Source organism: Protopterus annectens, chromosome 3.part0 (genome assembly GCF_019279795.1).
Source record: "Protopterus annectens isolate FY-2018-M chromosome 3.part0, PAN1.0, whole genome shotgun sequence".
NCBI classification, from domain to species: Eukaryota; Metazoa; Chordata; order Ceratodontiformes; family Protopteridae; genus Protopterus; species Protopterus annectens.
Window position 1 is genome coordinate 1,411,334,862 of NC_056731.1, and position 21,450 is coordinate 1,411,356,311.

The window sequence follows — 21,450 nt, forward strand, 5'->3', positions numbered from 1 at the left end:
TTCTGTGATTGAGTGGTTTACAAGGATGGAGACAGGGTATGCAATGGAGTTAGCAGCTGCCTTTAGGAAGAGAGGTGGTGAGTTATCAGCTGAGGAAGAGCATGGTTTGAGTTTGAGAAGAAGACTTCTGATATAGCTGGTTGGGATGGGTTTTAGTGAGAATGGGCAGTTTTGTATATGGGGCTGGTGGGTGATGCGGGGTTGGTAGGGTTAGTAGTTTGCATACGTTTGCTCATGGTATCAATAAAGTATGAATTGAAAATGGATGCAGTTTCTTGGACTGTATTATTAGGGCAGAGGTTAGGAGTTGAGGGATTACTGGTATAGAGAATTTGTTTAATAGTATTCCAGAACGTTTTGGGGTTTCAAGGTTCAGTAGTTTGGGATGTGTGATAGAAGTTCTTTTTATCAATGATAATCGGTTTTTGGTTAGGTTTCAGAGTTCTCTATATTTCTGGAAGTGTGTAAAAGATTTGTCTTAATCCAGAGTTTCCTGGCAGAATCTTTCTTATGGATAAGACACCAGGTAGAGTTAGTGAGCCAATGAGAACAGCTTGATTTGACTCTGACTGTTCTAGGAGGGGCAAGAGAGTTAAGTGTGCTTAGAAAGATGGAGATGAATTGAAGGACAACTTCATCAAGAGGAAGGGATGAAAAGCAGGACCAGTCAATTGCAGAAAGACAATTACTGAAGTTGATTAATTTTCAGCAGTCCTTAAGTTTGCAAGGTCTAGAGAGGTGTGGGGAAAATCTTAGGATGGATATAAGGGAATGGTCACTGACTGAATCTGGTAGGGATTTTGGGTGGTGATAGAGATTAGGATGGAAGACCAGAATCCAGTCAAGGATAAGGTTGGTATTAGTGAGTCTATGATGAAAAGTGGGAGAGGAGATAAGCTGGGTATAGCCATATAGGTGAATGCTGGTAGTAGAAGTGTTAGAGGTGAGGGAAAGCCAGTTGATGTTAACATCATCTAGTATTATAGTTTCAGTAGGTATATTGTCAGACATCCAGTTAAGAATTTGCTCTAGTATGGGTATGTTTTCTCAAGTGGGTATATAGATGGCAGTTATAGTTAGGGTTTTATGATCATTCATAGGTGTGTACTAGGCTAATGGCCCTGGAGCCTTTACAAGCCTAGCCCAAAAAATTGCCCAGGCACTATGCCACCCAATGTTAGTTCACAGTGCCCCTATCCAGTAGGGCAACTGGAATGATCCCTATACTGAACTTTCTGTTGCCCATCCACTTGTCAAGATTTCTTTTGAAGAGGGCCAGTGAGGTGCTCTGCTTGACATGAATGGAAAGCTTATTCCAGAGTATTAGCAGTCTTTGGGAGATGAAACTATCCCTCTAGCATATTCTGTTATTTGTGGTAATGAGGTTATGATCTGTGGAGTGTGTGGCACAGGGACATTGGGATTTCTTTAGGTGTAGCATTTCAAGTAGGGCTGGGTTGGATATGTCTTTGTAAGTCAAGCAGAGATCACCTCTAAGAAGGCAATAAGAGACTGAGAACATCTGAAGTTCAATGAGTCTGTCCATGTAGGACATGCGTTTTCGGCCCAGGATCCTTTTTGTGAGGTACTTTTGTGGTCTCTCCAGCTGTTGTAGGTGTCTGTTCAGGTACATGCTAAATGGGGTGCTATATTCAATGACTGGTCTAATGAGAGATGAGTAGAGAGGGATGATGACCTCTTTCTTCCTGGATGCAAAACCTTTGGTTATAAGATAGGTCACATAGAAGGACTTTCTGACCACAGTGGCAATGTGGTGGTCAAAGGTGAGGTGGCTTTTGACCTGGGTGCCCAGATCTCTTACGGCCCCTTCAGTGTTCAGTGGGCTCCCATCAACATGGTAATTCATAGGAACTGAGTTTTTCCAAAGGGAATGATAATGCATTTTTTGGCATTAAGCTTCAGGCCATGGTTCCGACACCAGCCATTGCTCTCAGAGAGGCCATTTTGTAGGATGTCTGCATCACTTGGGGAGTTGATAATGACTCCTAGCTTGCAGTCAGCAGTGAACTTGGTCAGCCAGAGTCCTTCTGTGTTGGCCTGGACTTCTGAGAAGCAGAGCTTCCTATTTAAATGATAGCAGCACTGTTTGCTTCTGTTGTATATTTGTAAATTTGTATATATGTTTATAGATGTTATTAAGAGAGTTATATAGATTCTGTGCTTAGTATTGAAATCATATATGTATTATACTAAGTACATTTCATACTGGAATAGTTATTCTCTGATAGTCTCTGTTAAAAACAATAAAATACTATTTGGAAAAAAAAAAGAAAAAAAAAGATGGCCTGTGGGACTCCATTCATGACTGGTCAACAGTCTGACTTGGAATCTGCAACTTTCACTCTGTGGGTACTGTCTGTGAGCTAATTTGCAACCCACCAAGTGATGTAAGTATTGGTGCCTAGTTTGGTGAGTTTATAAATGATACCTGAGTGGGGAATGGTATCAAAGGCCTTGGCTGGGTCAAGGCAGGCTGTATGTACTGCTTTACCCTCATCCGCAGCCTTGTTGACTGCCTTGAAAAAGTCAACCATGTTCAGCAGGCAGGATTTCCCCTTGACAAAGCCAAACTGTGTGGGGTCAAGAGTTTAGTGATTTCCTATATCTTTGTTAAGCAGGTCCATGATGATGCATTCCATAGCTTTGCATACCAGACTCATCAGGCTAATGAGGCAATAGTTTGCAGGGTCTGTAGTTGCTCCACTTTATGGAGCGGGATGACTGTAGCAGTGTGCCATTCATTAGGGACATAGCCTCAGGTAAGGCTGTGATTGAACAGGTCGTAATGATGTGGTGCCAGTTTGTTTTGTAGCTCATGTAAGACACAGCCAGGGATATTATCAGGTCCCATGGATGCTATATTCTTGGCTTTGGGCAATGCAGTTTACCTGTGCCACAGTTTACAATTACCAATAATGAGTTCTGCTGGGTGAAAAAAGGGGGAAGGGGTGATTAGGGGGGATAAGGTTAGGAAGTCTGAGTACATGATGGCAACACCTCCTTCTTTTTTATGTGTTCTATCAAGGCATACTATTGTCAGTGTTATGTAGTTAAGCCATGTTTCAGAGAGATTGAATATGTTGGGGGAGTGTTGGGCTATACAAGACTGGAATTCAGATGTCTTTTTAAGGATGCTGTGGATGTTTATAGAGTAGAAGGAGAGATGTTTGAGACTAGGGTTAGGTGTCTGGGAAAGTGTTTGTGTAGCATGAGTTAAAGTGTGGTCCAAGATTGGGGTGGATATCACCTGAGAGTTTAAGGATGTTGTGAGGGTCTAGGAGAAATGATAAAGTGGGGTAGGGTAGGAAAAATCTGTTTGATTTTGTAATGTCAAGATATAGCTAGAGGCAATTATACTTTGAGGACAGTGTATACAGTGCTGGAGAAGAGTGTAGGTGATATGGAGTAGTGGCTATTGTTGTTTGTAATTTGTTGAGAGGGGGTAGGAGTGTTGGGATGTAGTTTTAGCTGAGTGTGATAGGAGGTGAGATTAGATAGGAGTAGTTGAAGAAAGGAAGAGAAGAGAGGGAGGAACATGGAGGGGAATGTGTATGATGGGAATATGGTGGGAGTACAAATGAAGGACGCTATGTGAGTTTGGTATGAATTAGGGGGGATGGGTTTGTGAATTTGACTGCATGATTTCGGGTATAGTATGTGCTGTGGTGGGAGGGGTTTAGATGTTAGGGGTTGGATCTGATTGGGTGAGGTTTACAGGAAGTTGGAGTGCAGAGGTGATGGAGTACAGTATGGTTAGCTATAAAGGTAATTGATGCAGGGGTGGGTGAGAATGGGGTACAGTAGGTGAGCAGATTGAGCCCAAGTGAAGTGAGGGTGAATGGAGCGGGCACAGCCAGGAGTGGCAGATCGCTATGCTTCAAAAAACTATCATTGGGACTTGCACTTATCAGTGAGTAGTACAGTGTGTACAGTGGAGAGACTAGGTGAGTAAGGACAGATGTTGATAATGCATGGAGTGAGCCCTTGGTTTAGAAAGGAGATGAGACAGGCAGGAAAGTCTTAACCTTTAGCACACTTTCCTGAAGTTAGTTAGGTGCCAAAGTAATACAGAAACTAGAAAGAGAGAAGCATACTCAATGGCGGTGTAGGAAAGGTGATTTGGGGGGTTAGTGAGGTGAAAAATACTTGTGCATGCCAGAGCCTAATTTAATTTGAAAAAAAACAAAAAATGCTTTAAACACCAGGTGATGAAGAAGCAATTAGGACACATATGTATAGCTTGTGATAGTGTCTTTTTTTTTTTGTTTTGTTTTCTCCCATCCTCAGCTAGAGAGCAGCAATCCTTGTTTCGGTTTTATGACTAGTAGATAGATTTTCGGCCAGGTGTGTTCAGGGTGGGGGGTATTGAGGTCACTTTTCCACACAGTTGACTACTATAAAATAAAACAGATATGTAACGACAATAAGATAGTGAGCTTAGGGTGGTAAAAAATCTCTAGAAGAGAGAGAAAGCAATTAATAGAGCAGTAGTGAATATTAGGGACAAGCAGAAAAAGTGAAATAGAAGGCAGAAGATTGAGAGAAAGAGTGAAGGTTGCAGGCTGGAGAGTTACAGAGGGAAAAGGTAGAAGTCCCAGAGAGAGAACTCCCAGGTTTGCAGGGAGCAGTAGAAAGGAAACTGAAGACTAGTGAGGCATGAAGAGCTAGAAAGGAGAATAGCTTAGTTTACAGCACAGACCTGGAGAAAGGGGTATTTAAGTAGGCACTGGAAAGGGTGAAAGTGCACAGGTAATAGCAGAATGGTCAAGAGAAGCAAGCATTTACTCTAAATTTGTAGTAGGCAGAAGGAAGAGAGAATGCAGTAAGCCAATGTATACATCATGTTCAGTGGCTAAAGTAGTTTTTAAACCGATTGCTTGTACTGCTTGTGAGACTCTGTTTTGTGAGTCCAAATAATTGTATAGGATGTGAAACTATATCAAATGTTTTGGATAGGTCTAAAAATAAAGTTGCAATTATTTCACCTTGGTTTCTTTTGCCAGTGATATAGTTTATGAAGGTTTGAGATGCAGTGTGTCTACTATACCATGGCCTAAATCCATGAAGTGCCATGGAGAGCAACATAATCTCTGTTAGATAGTTGATCAACTGCAGGTGCACCCTTTTCTAAGTATTTAAGATAGAGGGGACAATATGATAGTAGGTTTGTGGTTTGTTAGTTCAAGCTACTTGCCACTGTTATGTAAGAAACAATACAGGATTGCTACCAGAGTTTGGGGACTATCTCCTCTTGGACAGATCGAGTTATACAACTCGATGCACGGTATAGAAAGGCTTCAACAGTTTCTTTGAGATACTCTGCTGGTAGATTATCAGTTGCAAGAAAAGAGAAGAGGGTTTAAGTTTTATAAGATTTTTTATCATGATGACAGTAGTGGGACTATCTATGACACTAACTGAGGGGTTGGGGAATTAACAATATTTAGGCAGCATGAATGAAATCCACATGATATGTAGTAGTTTGTTACTTCTGTGAAATGGCAGAGTTGTCATTTTGTATCAGGTTGTATACATTTATTGCTTGTTGATCAAAACTATTTTGGAACTTTCTTGTTGTTGTTGTTGTTGTTGTTGTTGTGTCTTCAGCTTTTCCCGGTTAGGGGTCACCACAGCGGAACTTCGGTCCGCTAATGATTGGCAGTAGAGATTTATGTGCTGGCTTGCCAGGCCTAATGCACAACCTTCAATGAAGGAACGCCCATTCACGCATGTCGCCACACAGAAGACGCTCTAACTGAGAATTGAATGGGCAACGTCTAACTGTGAGGCGACAACGCTACCGCAGCACCATCACCTATTTGTTTAGACTTTAGGATGGTAGTTTAGGTTTTAAGTGTTGCAGATACACCAATAGAAGTTGTGATGGGTTATATTTTTTGCATGTATTGGTTTCCTTCTTAGAAAATATATTGCTTCCATATGAACCACATTTGATTTTAACTATTTAGGAAGTACTACATATGACATGTCACTGCTTGTCGAAAGTGGCATTCTAGAGTATTCATAGACATACAATTCATAGTTGCATAAATGCATTCTGGGGACTAAGTTTAGTACATTGCTTGCCATTATCTTGATTCATAGACAGGGAATGTGGTAATGATGTGTGGTACACAAAAGGCTATTTTAGTCTTTGAATAAAATACAAGCACCTAAACTACACAGAGGTGTATTATGTACACTAGTGCATACCTGTCAAACTCATAACAAAAGAAATCTGGTAAAGACAAGACTAATGGGGGCGGGGCAAATGCTCAAAAATAAAGACAGATTTTAAATATTGTCCTTACAAACTTAGGAAGTTGATAACATCACATGTTTTTCATTAATATAAATTTTCTGAAAGATATCAAGTCTAAAATTCAAATATCTGGCATTGTTTAGTGATTTCAGTCCTTGGTGAGTTAAAATCAAACCCCAAATTTTTTGAGAAGTCGACCAAAATAAAACACAAATGTCTTGACATTCTCTGAAAAATCTCTACAGTTGAGAGGTATGCACTGGTGCTGGGGGGTGGCGGGGACGGGGGGGGGGAGGCACTGCATGATTTGTGTACATCACTAACACACAGAAGAAAACAGTTGGTAAGACATGTCAGATCATATCTTACACAGTTGATATTCTCCATTGCGTTTTTCTTAGCTCTCATGCTACACAGCCATTCAAGAAACTTTGTCACCTATTAGGCATGAAAGTGAAGATAAGATCAGAACAGTAATATGGTAATCAGGGGATGTTTTGCCATGTGAGCTCCAATTGTCAGCAACACAGCAAAGTCACTGTGTGTGTAGGGGGCAGGGAAGGCATTGCCAGAAGGGTAACTTTCTACCATACGAAGAAGTCTTTTTTTTTTGTTTGGAGCAACATGTCATATGGAGAAGTAGATTATTATATCTCTGCATGATAGTGTCCCTGAACTGTGCATGATCCTGAGGGTCATTTGCATCTATTCTAAAATGCATAAGGACCTGTGGCAATACAATGGTGTAAGACTGAGGACAAGGTTATAATCTGCAGTGTAGTAGATGTTATCAATGTACCAACTGTATTTTGTAGGGCACAGTGTTAAAGTATTCCAGCAGATGTTATTTCACAGGTATAAAGAGTTTTTCTTATGTCTTCCTTTCTTATATTGTATTTCAGTTGTTTATATTCTCACTTGAAACCGCTATTTATAGGCAATTCTTTTTTTATCTTACTATGGAATTTGTGCATTTGTATATACCATTGTCTGAATTTTGCTAACTAAAGTTATGTAAAAAAAAGACAACATACTATGATTTCAACAGCATTCATTTTCTCCCTTTGATAGCCTTCATTCACTTAGCTTATCACGACATCTTTGTCTCCTCACCAAGGTTCACCAGACATGCAGTCACCACCCCTTTTGTTCATCAGTTCTATTTATTCTTCCTTTTATATGAGTCTTGTAATTATCTTAATAAATGTAATACATGCCCACTGCCAGACTGTAGCATCACATTCCATCAGTTCCTACCAATGCTACTGATGCTTTAGAACAACACAATGCTTCTCAGTGATTTAACTATATGATGTAATCTGAAAGTTCATTATATTAAATTAATACATTATTCAATGGCATTGTATACACCTGGGTCGTACACACACTCACATATGCACACACTCTAATGTGTGTGTATAGCATATATATATATATATATATATATATATATATATATATATATATATATATACATATATATATATATATATATATATATATATATATATATATATATATGTATATACACACTCACACACACACACACATATATATATATATATATATATATATATATATATATAAAATATATATTTATATTTATAATATATACACACACTATATATATTTATAATATTTATATATTTCTAGCTTAATTTGTACTGCATATTATATACTTGCATGCTACTTTCTGTTTTCTACTTTAACCTGTACTGTGCATATTTTCTTGCTTATTTTTTACTGTGAGTATCCTATATATTTTGTATGGTGGAGCTTTTCTCCCCAGGCCTGCGTTGAAAAAGGGCACAAGCTCATCCGGACTATCCCCATCAACATATGTCAAATAAATAAATATACATTTATACACACACACACACACACACACACACACACACTCGTATATATGTGTATATGTGTGTGTGTGTGTGTGTCTAGATAGCTATATAGATATATATATATATATATATATATCTAGACACACACACACACACACACACATAAATACATATATAGATGTAGATAGATATATATCTAGATATACATATATATATATATATATATATATATATATATATATATATATATGGGATCCGTACAGATCCCAGATGGCACTTTCTGCGGAAGCAGACATCACCGAACATACATAACCGAAAGTGCTGTTCACCGAAGCAGCACTTTCGGTTATGTATGCCGGCTGTGCTGGTCGCACTACGGTGTGGTTAAGGGAGATTTCCCTTTTCCCCACTGGGGTGTGACCTGGGAGTGAGAATATAAAAGTAGGGGGGGTGTGGGGGTTGCAGGGAGACTTGTCCCCCTGCATAAAAGAAGATTTATTGTTTTTTTTTTTTTTTGAACGGACTTTAACTAAAGCGCTTTTTCGGTGAAAGCGCTTTCGTTAAAGTGTGTTCAGGTATTGTGGATTCGGACTATTGAACTTTCATTCAATAGTCTTAGATCCATATATATATATATATATATATATATATATATATATATATATATATATATAAATATATGTGTGTGTGTACAATATGCATGTATGTATGTGTGTGTGTGTGTGTGTGTGTGTGTGTGTGTGTGTGTGTGTGTGTGTGTATATGTATATATATATATATATATATATATATATATATATATATATATATATATAACTATGTATGTATATATATATATATATATATATGGTAAAGTAGTGCAATAGATATCATTGTAACCAGACTCCAAGATGTCCTATGGTCTGGTTCTCAGCTAGAGTGCCTTCTGTGTAGAGACTGTAGGTCCTTCTTGTGGCTGCATGGATTTGCTCCAGGCACTAGAGTTTCTTTCAGCATTATGAAGACATGCAGTAGGTATACTGGTAACTCTAAATTGTGTGTAACAGTGTTAAATACTGAAGAAATATACTTTAATTTCATACTTGCCTAGTAAACTTTGTGGCAGTACATCAGGACTCAGCAGTATTCCAATGCAACTTGACAGCGGTAGATGTGAGTATATGTATGTGTGTACGCTTGCGAGTGCGCGCATGTGTGTGTGTGTGTGTGTGTGTGTGTGTGTGTGTGTGTGTGTGTGTGTGTGTGTGTGTGTGTGTGTGTGTGTGTGTGTGTGTGTGTGTGTGTGTGTGTGTGTGTGTGTGTGTGTGTGTGTGTGTGTGTGTGTGTGTGTGTGCATACACATAGACATTAAGACAGAGGGAGAAAGGTCATTTTCCTGGTAGGATTTCTGAGAGAGAGAGTGAGAGGAGAGACAGAAAATAGGCATAGAAATGCATTTTTAAGATTGCAAACACTAAAAAAGAAAGAAGATATGATACTTGTTTTTAAAATAATGGTATTGCATGAGGGCCTGGGCAGATATCAAGAAAATAGTTAATCAACCCTTTACAATAAATGACCTGCAGGCAAAGTAACCAAGTTTGGTTATGTACCTGTACCATTTTAAGGTGAAGAAGAGTAAGAACAGCACAAGCTATTGAAGTAAAAATACAGAGGAATCAAGAACTTATTTTGAAGGGGATACTGGGTAACTATAACTGCCAAGGGGCATCCTGGTGATAGAGACTTTGATTTGCTTAACCTGAGGACCACTGGAAACATTTTATTTCTTCAGCAGTTTTAAAATGAAGTTGCATTTGGTTCTGCACACGGCCTAAACCTTTGCTGCTTGACAGGCTGATTGACTGACCTGCTTTATTTACAGACTGGACTGTTACTTTATTTTACCTGTCATTACAGCTTTGGTTTTCATTCAGTGACAAAGCCAGCCTTAATTTTTGTTTGGTAAATAAAGCCACTTATTTTCAAGAAATGTGGGGATGTCTGCTGCTCACTGCACTTATTAGATCTACCTTGAATATTCCAAGGGGGCTACTAAACTTGACGTGTAGAGAAAGTCTGCTGAGAAGGAAGACCATATTGTTGAGATTTGAATCTGTCATGCAAAGTCTCTTATTTTTCTGTTGACCAAGGCTTAGGTTCTGTAGCAGGGTAACTGATTAAACATTTGTCTTATAAAGGAAAGCAAGGAGGGTTGGATTTTTCATGGCTTGAAAGGCTAATAATAGACTGTCACAGAGGTGTCCATTAGAGGCTAACTACGAAAAGAGGCACCCATTCTATCCATATCAATGAGGATCTTTTGATCATTGATCTTTTTAGTGAAGAATTTCTGATGTCTCTCAATATGAGTTATATATCCAGTCAAATAAATGTTAAAGGGGGCATTATACTCAATAATGGCTCTGCTAAGAGGGGCATAAAGAGGGAGTAAGTCTTCTTTTAACCTATATAATATATACTTGGAATTACATGAGAAAGATAGTAGGGCTTCTGAACTTCTACAGATATGTGATGGGCAAATGATATCTAATTAGCAACAAGAGCACCTAGATAATTTATGATACTGTCTGATGGCAGGACTGTGCCAGCTATTTACTGCAAACTCTAAATGTTTTAACAAAATGAATTACACCCATGCTGCTGAACCTGCAGATGCTGAAAAGTGAAAAAAAGCTGCTTGAATAAAGGAACATGCAGCTAAAAATCTGGATGTCTAATTAGCATAAGAATTTGAATACCAAATAGCACATAACTCTTTCCACTTCTTATAGGAATGTTAGATATGACTCAGAAACACAAGTAAAAAAAATCAAATAGTGGCCAAAAAAGATTGTAAAGTATAAGCATATTAGCAAAGAGACCATATAAAATCCATGGACTTTAATGATCTGTATTGCAAAATTCTGCCAAACAAGGTAATCTATTTTGTTTCAGAAAAAGGCAGATGTAAGATGTGTGTCATCTTTCTTTAAATTATTGGTGTCACTAGTATGTCAGTCATGTATTGTGGTTTCTGTGTAGTAGGCAGCTTCAAAAATCATAAGAGATTAGAGGAGATTCAGAGAATTGTATGAAAGGGTAAATCAAGCCTAAAAATAGGGACATACCTCCAAAACTAGGGATATCTTTGCATCTGTAAATCAGGCCTGAAACTAGGAACACTCCTCCAAAATAGGCACAGCTGAGAGGTACGACTCCATTACAACAGCCTAATAACTAAATTTTGAAGCAAAAGTAAATGCATAAAGCTACATTCTTCTCTTTCATGCTCAAGTTGTTGTTGGCTTGACTACTTTTATACTTCACATAGGAGTTCTTACTGTTTTAAACCTCCTTGCTTCCTATAGAATTTGCATTGATTTATATCATTCTTTTCTGTGTAACTGCCTTTCTGTTACTACTGTCACATGCAGTAGAACATTGACGTGATACCTTTTATTCAAGAAGCACAAGTTTTGCAATATAACATCCTGAGCTTATGGACAACAGGAGAGCTTTGTAAGCAGATAATAAATTAATATATATATATATATATATATATATATATATATATATATATATATATATATATATAGTTCCCTATCAGAAGCCTGAAACACTATAAGCCTGAAAATCAAAATCCTGAAAACTATAGACTGAAAGACCAAAATCCTGAAAGACCAAAATCCTGAAACTCAAAATCCTGAAAACACAAAATGGACATACTGACGTCATTGTGGCTTTGCTATTGTTAGCCCTGTGGTGTTGGGTCATGCGTTGGGTTCAGGTAAGTGTGCGGTTGGTTTTATGTTAGGGTTAGGGACGGTTTAAGTGAGTTAGGGTTAGGGCACAGGTTAGGCATGTATGCAATAGTGACAAATATTGGGGTTAAGGGCGGTTTAAGTGAGTTAGGGTTAGGGCGCGGGTCAGGTGAGTGTGCGATAGTGACGGACCTTAGGGTTAGGGTTAGGGTCAGGGTTAGTTGGTAGATATTAGTGTCTTTATAGTGACATATTAGCATTATTTCTGTTTTCAGGATTTTGAGTCTCAGGATTTTGGTCTTTCAGTCTATAGTTTTCAGGATTTTGATTTTCAGGCTTATAGTGTTTCAGGCTTCTGATAGGGAACCATATATATATATATATATATATATATATATATATATATATATATATATATATATATATATATATATGGGTCTGTTGCAAATGGTCAAATTCCCACAATCTCGAATTTCATATGGCTGACCCCATATGATCGAGTTTGTGAAAGCTCGACCGGACTACATGGAGATCTGCATACAGCACGTAATGGGAATATTTCACAAACAGCCATATTTCTCTGCAGCTGAATGACACTTCAGCCATGTGCCCCTAACCAAATGTACCACAGAGAAATGTCACACTGCCTAGGTGCCTGAATCCATTTTTCTATGCTCTAAATGACATTTTAGTACTTGTATAACCCAATACCCGGATAGTGGGGTCTTCTTATATTGGAACAACTGTTCTCTTGGGTGGTGACACCCCCTTCTGCATGTCTGTTAAAATCTGTGGAAAAGTATCAATTTAGGAAGGTGAGAAGTTTTATGTTGAAGTACTCAGGATGTAGTATTTCCAAAAATGACATTCAAGGAAGTGAATTTGCTAGCAAAATAAGAGAAGACTGAGAAGCCAGATGGCTCGTGGGAAAAATGTTTAAAAGAAACAGGACAACAGAATTTGATGGTCGGCAACTACAATAAATAAGATGGATGAGACGATATGGTCATATGTAGACATTTTAAATTTAGGACGGTTAATCTATAATATGCTGAATGTTATCAGACAGTGAATGCAGTTGATGTTTAGGATGGGATGCATTTGGAGCATAATGTTGAATGATACTCATATTTTATATGATGGAATGCACATGCTGGATATCACTGTACAGACTGCATTTAAGAGAAGTTTTTATATTCAAGAAGTTAAACTACATCTTGCTTCTTATGTTTTTTCTAACAATATGGTATGCAGATTGTCATACAATAATTAAGGTGGCTGTAGCAGGCTTGGTATGAAATCTTTTTGTAGTGGTCTTAACTGATGTTGCAAGGTGAGCACCTTTGCATGTGATTTTAAATTTTTGTTCTTGCCTTTCATGCTGAAAAAAAATCACATCTTTTAAAAAATACACTGGGAAGCAACCTCTGCTTCAGAGATTTACAGTTATTGTAGTCAAAATGTTTCTACCCCTGCTAACATCAACCTGAGTCACATGATATCATGCAGATCTGAATGAGCAGAATTATAAAATATGATTTGCAATGTTGCACACAGTTATATACAAATTAATATGCATTTTAATATTTTGGGTTATCTAGATATCTTAGATTACTTTCAATCTATTGTTTGTAATTTTTAGTTTTGCCCCAAAGGAAAACATGACAAAACATAACAAATGTGTAGTAATTTATAAACTACACTATTACTATGTGTATTATTATTAAACATTCCCTTCATGCTTTGTGACAGTATAAAATAAGATATATATATATATATATATATATATATATATATATATATATATATAAAGAGAGAGAGAGAGAGACTTAAAAATAGATTGTTAAATGCATTTATGTATGGCTTTTCTAAAAGAACCACAATGCTCACAAACATAATCAGTTAAATGCTAAGAAAATCAGTTAAAATATATATATTTCTTTAAAATCACTTGTGCACTACTAGTGTTTTTGTTTTACATTTCACTTTTTGCTTTTCTTAGAAAAATACTGATTATTCTGCAATAAATTTTTATGTATAAGAAGATAACCTGTAGCCTGATTATGATTTTTTTCAAACAATATGATGTGCACATTGTCATAAGATATTTTAAGGTGGTTCACTTCAATGACTGCAATCCATCATACACATAACTGAATCATTTGCACACAGTTTGACTTTGGTTTGGAATTTGTTGTTATATTACTAGCAAAACACTCAGAAGCACCCTTATCTAAGAGTGGAGGTATGCCACCGAAGACATAGCCTTTCTTTTCATTTTCTCAGAATAAACTCAACTTTTCTTTATTTTACTATTTTTATGAGAGAATACACCTATCAGCTCTATGATTTAGGCATAGTGCTGTGATTTTGGCCTTCAGATTTATTCTTCTTTCTTGTGGTTTTTGATGTTCTTCATAATGTCAAACCTGGTTTTGAGTAGATATTTTATTAAAAAAATGTAAAACAAACCTTTACAAATATTCTCTAGCAGTAACACTATAGGGTCTAATATATAAATATATGTTATTGTGAAAAAACAAGAAAGTACTCTTCTTTCTGACTCCCTGCTATGTCATTTTTAAAGGCAGAGCTATGATTTTTAATGCTTAGAGGTTGAGAGGTATGTATGCCATTAGTGCCCTTTCATACCAAATTCGATTTCTTATCATATTCTTAATTAAGAAATATGTTTCAGCATTATTAAATCTATTTAAGTTGCTGCATTTCCAACCTGATATAACAACTTTGCCTAATGCTGTCTTTATGCAAGTTACACATATTCAAATGAAAATGGAATTGTTCTAATAGAGTTATGGAAAAGCAGACTACTTTAGAGCAATCTGGAGAACACATTACTCTTATGTCAGGCCTGTAACAAAACCTATATTTTAAAAGGCTAAGAGTGGTTCGAGATACATTCTAAAATATTCATATTGTCAAGCAGTGCTGCAGATTTGCAAAATTCTTCACTAATACATAAACAGCAATCCAGGCACATCTTGATATTCGTAGTTATGTCCTTTTAACTTACTTAGCCTATCTCTAAGAGTTCAGTCTGTAATTAGAAAAATTATACTAACATTTTTCACAGAAACTGCTGGTATCATGTACAGTTCAGCTGTAGGGCTGGTATGTAAATACTTTTCACAGTACCTTTATGCAGCTGGAATATTTGAACTGTTTTGTTCTTGTTTGTCTCATAATGGTGAACCGATACTTAAGAAGACAATAATCTGTGCATTCATTTCAGGTCTCTTACACATTTTTTCCTAAATGATAAATCACTTCCTCTTTCCTATTAAAAGCTATATTACATAAGTATTACTATTTTTTTCTAACAAACTCAGAAATGTGGTTTTCTAGTTTTCTGTTATACAGGAGAATTAATTATAGTCTTTAATATTCATTTCAATATATTTTACTAGTTATTACTGGAGTTCTTTGCTCAAATATTGGAAACAGTTTGGAAGACTGATTGCTCATAAATGCATTCAGTACAGTCTTAAAGATAAGACACCACATTTTATAACAAAAAAGTATTTGATAGTATATAGCTCCACGTCCTTGTGATCCAACAGTGATCTCAGGATAGCAGTTAATAGGCAAGTTGGCTAAAAAATGCTTAGGCCCTTAAGTCTCAATATTTATACTGGGTATGATATAAAACTTTCTATAGAATTTTATATAGAGGAGCATTTTATATATATATATATATATATATATATATATATATATATATATATATATATATATATATATATACATACATACATATATATTTCAAGTTGGTACTCCCTTTTCTCAGACATGAGTATTCTGGTAATTGCATGAAAAACAGCTGTTTCTTTTAGATGATATGTTGTGCCTTCAAGTCAGTACAGCATGCAAATGAGTTGCATTGTGTCTTTCTAAATCCATGAATGCCATCTTTTACTGAAAAGCACTCAGGCAGCTGCTGTGAGACAGGTTGTTGTATGACAATAATCTGTTTAAATTCATGAAGTTATGATTGTTTAAGGGTTTCTATCATTAGATGCAGTTTCCACAAAGAAACATGCATGACTTTCTGTATCCCTAAATGAGAGTATGCTTACTTTTAAATAGTACTGAGCGTCTTGAGCAATATCTGCTTTAGTCAGATGGAAATGCATTTGTAGAAATCAAATGTGTTATAAGAAAAACGGCTCTGCTAGAAAACAATGTAATGCAAGCTATTTCTGTTGATGAAGTGGTTATGAAGCTGGCACATCCAGTCCCATAATGCTACTGTCTCAGCTTTGTAGAACTGGGTATCCAAATGTCTTGCTGCGTCTTGAATCACAATGTATCACCCGTGTAGCTAAAGTAATGGGATCTGTGATACAGAATGGTTTGTAGCAGAAGATTAAGGTCATGAGCTGTTAAGCTATTTCCTGTAGCTCAGCGTTGGATTTTCTTAACCTACATTTGCCTGCTATGCGACTCTGACCATGTCACTTAACCAGACAGTGCTCTGGGGCAATTGAGAAACTGGGAGAGGCTCCTCAATGGTCTCCTTGACTGCATGATTTAATAACTATCTGTGTACCTATGAATCATCATTATTACAAGCTCGACATCTTAATGCTTGATCAAAAAGCAACTAATCTTTGCATCATAAAAAAAAGCATTTTATGGTATAAATTATGACTTAATAATAATAATAATAATAATAATAATAATAATAATAATACTATGCCTTCAGAAGTAGTACATGATAAGGAGATGATGTGGCTGCTATCATGGTAGTCTAACAGGCAAAGAAAATATGTTAGGCATGATAATGCCTTTCAAGAATGGTTGGCATCCATGATACATTATAAATCATAGATACTCAACACCACATGTATGTGTGGACATATCTGTTTGTTGTTCACCAAAAAACTACATGTCTGTTTTGTGTACACCAAAAAAAGTAATGTGAAATGACTGGCTACACACCATTTTGTATCCCAAAGCATGAATTTTAATTGCTTCATTTTTTATATTATAACATTGTTACAAATGTGTGCCTTCTATAGAATCAGCAACATTTGAGGCAAGCTTTAACATCTATTTCATCCTCCTTTCAGCAGTCATATAAAACTAAGGGTTAGGACTACATGACAAACCACAAACATATGTTTGGCATTCAGCACCATTAGCCAGTTGTGGTGGTATGATAATTCGCAGCCTGTCTGAAGTATGCATCCTATGGGACAAGACATGAAAACTTACAAACGTCCATAAACATAGAGCTGGTCACAGACTGCAATAAAATCTTTGGGGGTGGGGGTTCCCACTAAAATGGTGAATATTTCTTGCTGTATTGCTTCTATCACTGTTAAATGAACATTTATGAACTAATGACAGCACTCGTAGATAGTACAACATGAACATGTTATTGGAAGTAGGATGCAGTTCTATGACATCGTGTGGGGGGTTACTGCTCTAGAAGCAGTTTTCTGGGTATGGTAGGTAATCAAGTCCAATTATGTCCATCATTTCTGATCTTTGTCTTCATTTGACTCAGTGAATCAAATAAACCACAACACAAACACTTACCCAATGCTAAGCTTCACCCGAGCAATAACGAGTTCCTATTGGAACATCGAATTTCCAATTGTTCGAATTACTAAAGGTCGACCTTTAATGATCGAACAATTGGAAATCTGAATTCATCAAAATTAACATAAAAAAAAAAAGAAAAAGTAAAGGGTGTAGGCAGGGGGGCAAGCCCCCCTGCACCCTCATGTGGGGGGCTGAGCCCCCCACCCTGCTACTTAAATATACCAACTCTGAGATTGCGATACAGTGTAGGAAAGGGAAATCTTCCCTTTCCGCACAGTAGTTCGTTAAAGTGCAATCTTGGAGTTGGTATATTTAAGTAGTGGGGGATGTGGGCGGTGCAGGGGGGCTTGCCCCCTTTGCTTTAACCCATCAGGGTATGTTTTCTTTGTTGTATTTTTTTTTTTAATTTCAAAGTTACGAAACTTCGATTTTGTAATAGGTAACCACAATAACAAACATCATGAGATTAACATTCAGTCCTTGTTCCCAAGGTAGTTTTCTTCTCTAATGTAATCATCTGGACTCACAAACACATTGCTACCTTACTAGGCAATCTGCCTCATGTATGGCATTTGAGAAACCGACTTATAATATTATCAGAGTACAATGGTGCTGCCTTGCCACCTCCTACCATAAATCACTTAGAATACTGCTGTGCATGACTCTACCATGCCCTAGAATCCACAATTCCACATTAATGTTTGATCTGCTGATTGCTAGTTATCAAAGATACAGTTTGTCTGTTCATTAGCAGTTTTCTCACTGTCGGTCCTTATGTTCCTGTCTTTGTGCAAAATCCAGGCTTGTGCAACAGTCCAACATTCCCATGCTACAGTCCTTGCAAATCTATCTATCACTGAGGACTAACTGAAAAGTCTGGTGACTACCCCAGGTGATATCTGTACCAGGCACTTCAAACTGATGTCTTTCAGACCTTCTGCAGTCCAGTCTTTCACATCTTTGAAAATAAGCAGTTTTCCCTTTTCTATTGTTCCACAACAATATGTCAACACTTCAGATCATCTTTAATAATGCATCAAGTTTTCTAATTCACAAATAATGACACTAAATACCAAAGCATATCACATATTTCTATGTTTGGTTTTGCTTCTAGAAAACCTAAAGAATCAAGTTAGTCTGTCTTGTTTTCATTATGAGATATACCCTACTGGAAATATCATGCTAGTCCACAAATACTTTGATATTTAACATTTGCACTATCACATATTAAGGGCATTGAGTGTTCAAAGAGTGCCTTTATAATATATATAATTAGTCTTTAAGAATGATATGACCTGTGCTAAAAAATCTTTTGATGATATTATGTGGTTTACATGTTTTACCCTAATATCTGGATAGTTTGTCTAAAAAATGTGCCTCATTTTCAACCTGATTACATTTTCTACCTTTTTACTACCTACTGCAATTGCTGCTTACCTCGTTGCATATTAATTACCAATCACCTTTGTTATTTAATATGTTGCTTTTAACCTATAAAGCAATTGTTTACTATCACAGTTGCATTCCTTTCATTCTATTGACACAAAACATCTCTTCCTACTGTAACAATTTTAACATCATTGCATTTTTTATACATTTGTGTCTCTTGTTTTATTGCTGAAATTGTTACTTACACAATGATTTGTTGTTTTGTACCATTATCAGCTGTTTGTGCTATTTCATAACCTGCTGCTTTGTTAATTGACATATTTGTTGTTTGAGTAATGATAATACACTTTTGTGGTGTTACATATGATTATAAAAGGATTCATCAACAAAAACATGCCATGAACATACCGTCCATCACAAATAAATGATGAAATACATCATCAAGGCACAAAAAGATAGCAAAACAAGCATTTTTCCAGTGGGACAAGATTCCTGCATCTGCCATTCCCCCATAACATTATTTTTACCATCTCCAAGATCATAAAATAACGGGGAAAAGGACTAACTCATTCTCCCTACTCCTTGATGATCTTGTATTAAAGCACTGCCTAACTATTACTGTAACACTTTAAGATTAACAATGATGGCAATAACTATTTCATCCAAAGCAATCCATAACCAACTATAATATAACCAAGTGTACTGAACTGCAGAAAGATAGGTATGACTTTCATTGGTCAATGTAGCTTGATACTCACATGCACACTCACACAAACACACACACACACACACACAATGCACATACATCTGTACACAATATATGTTTATAATAAATAATTTACTTAATTTTCTTTTTAACTTCTTTTTTATTTTCTGAATTTAAATATGTTTAAATATATATAATACTTCTCAATGAAGCCAATAATTAATGAGATAAAAGTTGAGAATAGTTACGCTTGAATAATCTAGTCCCCAGCACACTGATAATGTGCAGTTATGGTATGCCCTGTATTCAGTGCCTTGTGTTCTGTAATGGCAGGCAAAATACTTTTATTTAATCAACAGAAAACAAAAACATCATGATTATTTCTAATTGAAAGTCTAGACATAGTTATAAAAGGTAATTCATTCTTAATGTTTCAGATACTTAATGTATATAGGAAGAGTATGATAAAAAATGAACTAGTATTTCTTACTTTATGGCCTCGCTAAAATGGCTTCTGTAGCCTGAGCAAAGCTTTTAGTTATGTCTGTGAAAAGTGACTCATTCTGTTGATCAAGGGTTCATGTTGAGAGTATCTCATTCTGATAGCCTGATCGTTTTTGTCTGTTATGCAGGAAGAATATTAGTTGCATCAAAACAAGAATTCAAATCTCTGTTTTAACCAAAATCAAGTTGTCTAAAATGGTCCCATAGTGGAATCAGCAAAGACCAAAATACCAGCCACGCACACAGCTCTTTCATGGTTGTCAGTGTGTCATAGATAAACATTGCTTTATTTTTTTTTGTTTTCCTCATTTTTTTGGCAATGTGTAACTGATGATATGAGACCATGGTGAGGTCTAGCTCTAAACATTCATTCACTGTTTTATATATTACTGCTCAAAGCAATAAGGGAAAGATTGATGAGCTAGAGATGTTTCTCATGTCCAAATATACAGATATCTCAGCACCTTCTGAGACATAGTAGAAAGGCATGGATTGCTGGGAATATTTTCCAAATTGTAATATATACACACACAAAACAGAAGTGGACATGCACATGAAGTGATGCTGGTATCTCCAGCATCACATGCAGAGGACTGAGTTATGAGTTGTTAATAAGCTGCTACCTGTAATCTAGGGTTTGATTCCCTCAGTCTCTATTTGTCTACTTTGTGACACTAAGCAAGTCTCTTAATCAAACAATACCCCCAGACTGAGGCTCAGGTGGATTATTGTTCTGCCCTGTTTAAAAAATACAAATAAATAAGAAATAGACATGACATTGTTATCTGCTTTATTGCAGACAACATTACATTACATTACATTATCAGCATTCAAGATAATATATTTCTGCTTGAATTATGCCAAGTCATACCAACAAGTGAGCAAATATAATTATGGATGATTCAAATGCACCGTATATTGATTGGATCACCCATTCAGTCTCTGATAACTTGTGACATTAGAAGTCTGAGATTGAGTTTAGAAAATAATTTAGACCAAATTGTTTTATAATAACATGCTGGATTTAACGTTTTGGCAAGAGACATAATTATTTTTGTCTGAATTTTGCCAGTAATTCCAAAGCATGACTATATTTTGTTAAAATGGGCATTGTTTTGAGAACATGCTAAGGCTGCATGTATAGTTAAAAAAAAATGCTTCTCACAAACCTGTACTCTCCCAACACACACATATGAATCATACCTTAGATAATTTGTGGAGACCCATGAATGGGATTAAAACATTTAGGAACTGCCTCTGTCTACTAGTAGTAGAGAGGGCAGTCCTGGGGTATGTTTTCTGTTTCCCATCCACAGATCCAGATTAAAGGGACAAACTTTGTTTTATGTGAATGGGTAGTCTGTTCCAGAGCAGTAATATCCTCTGCAAGATATACCTGTCCCTCCAAATCATTCT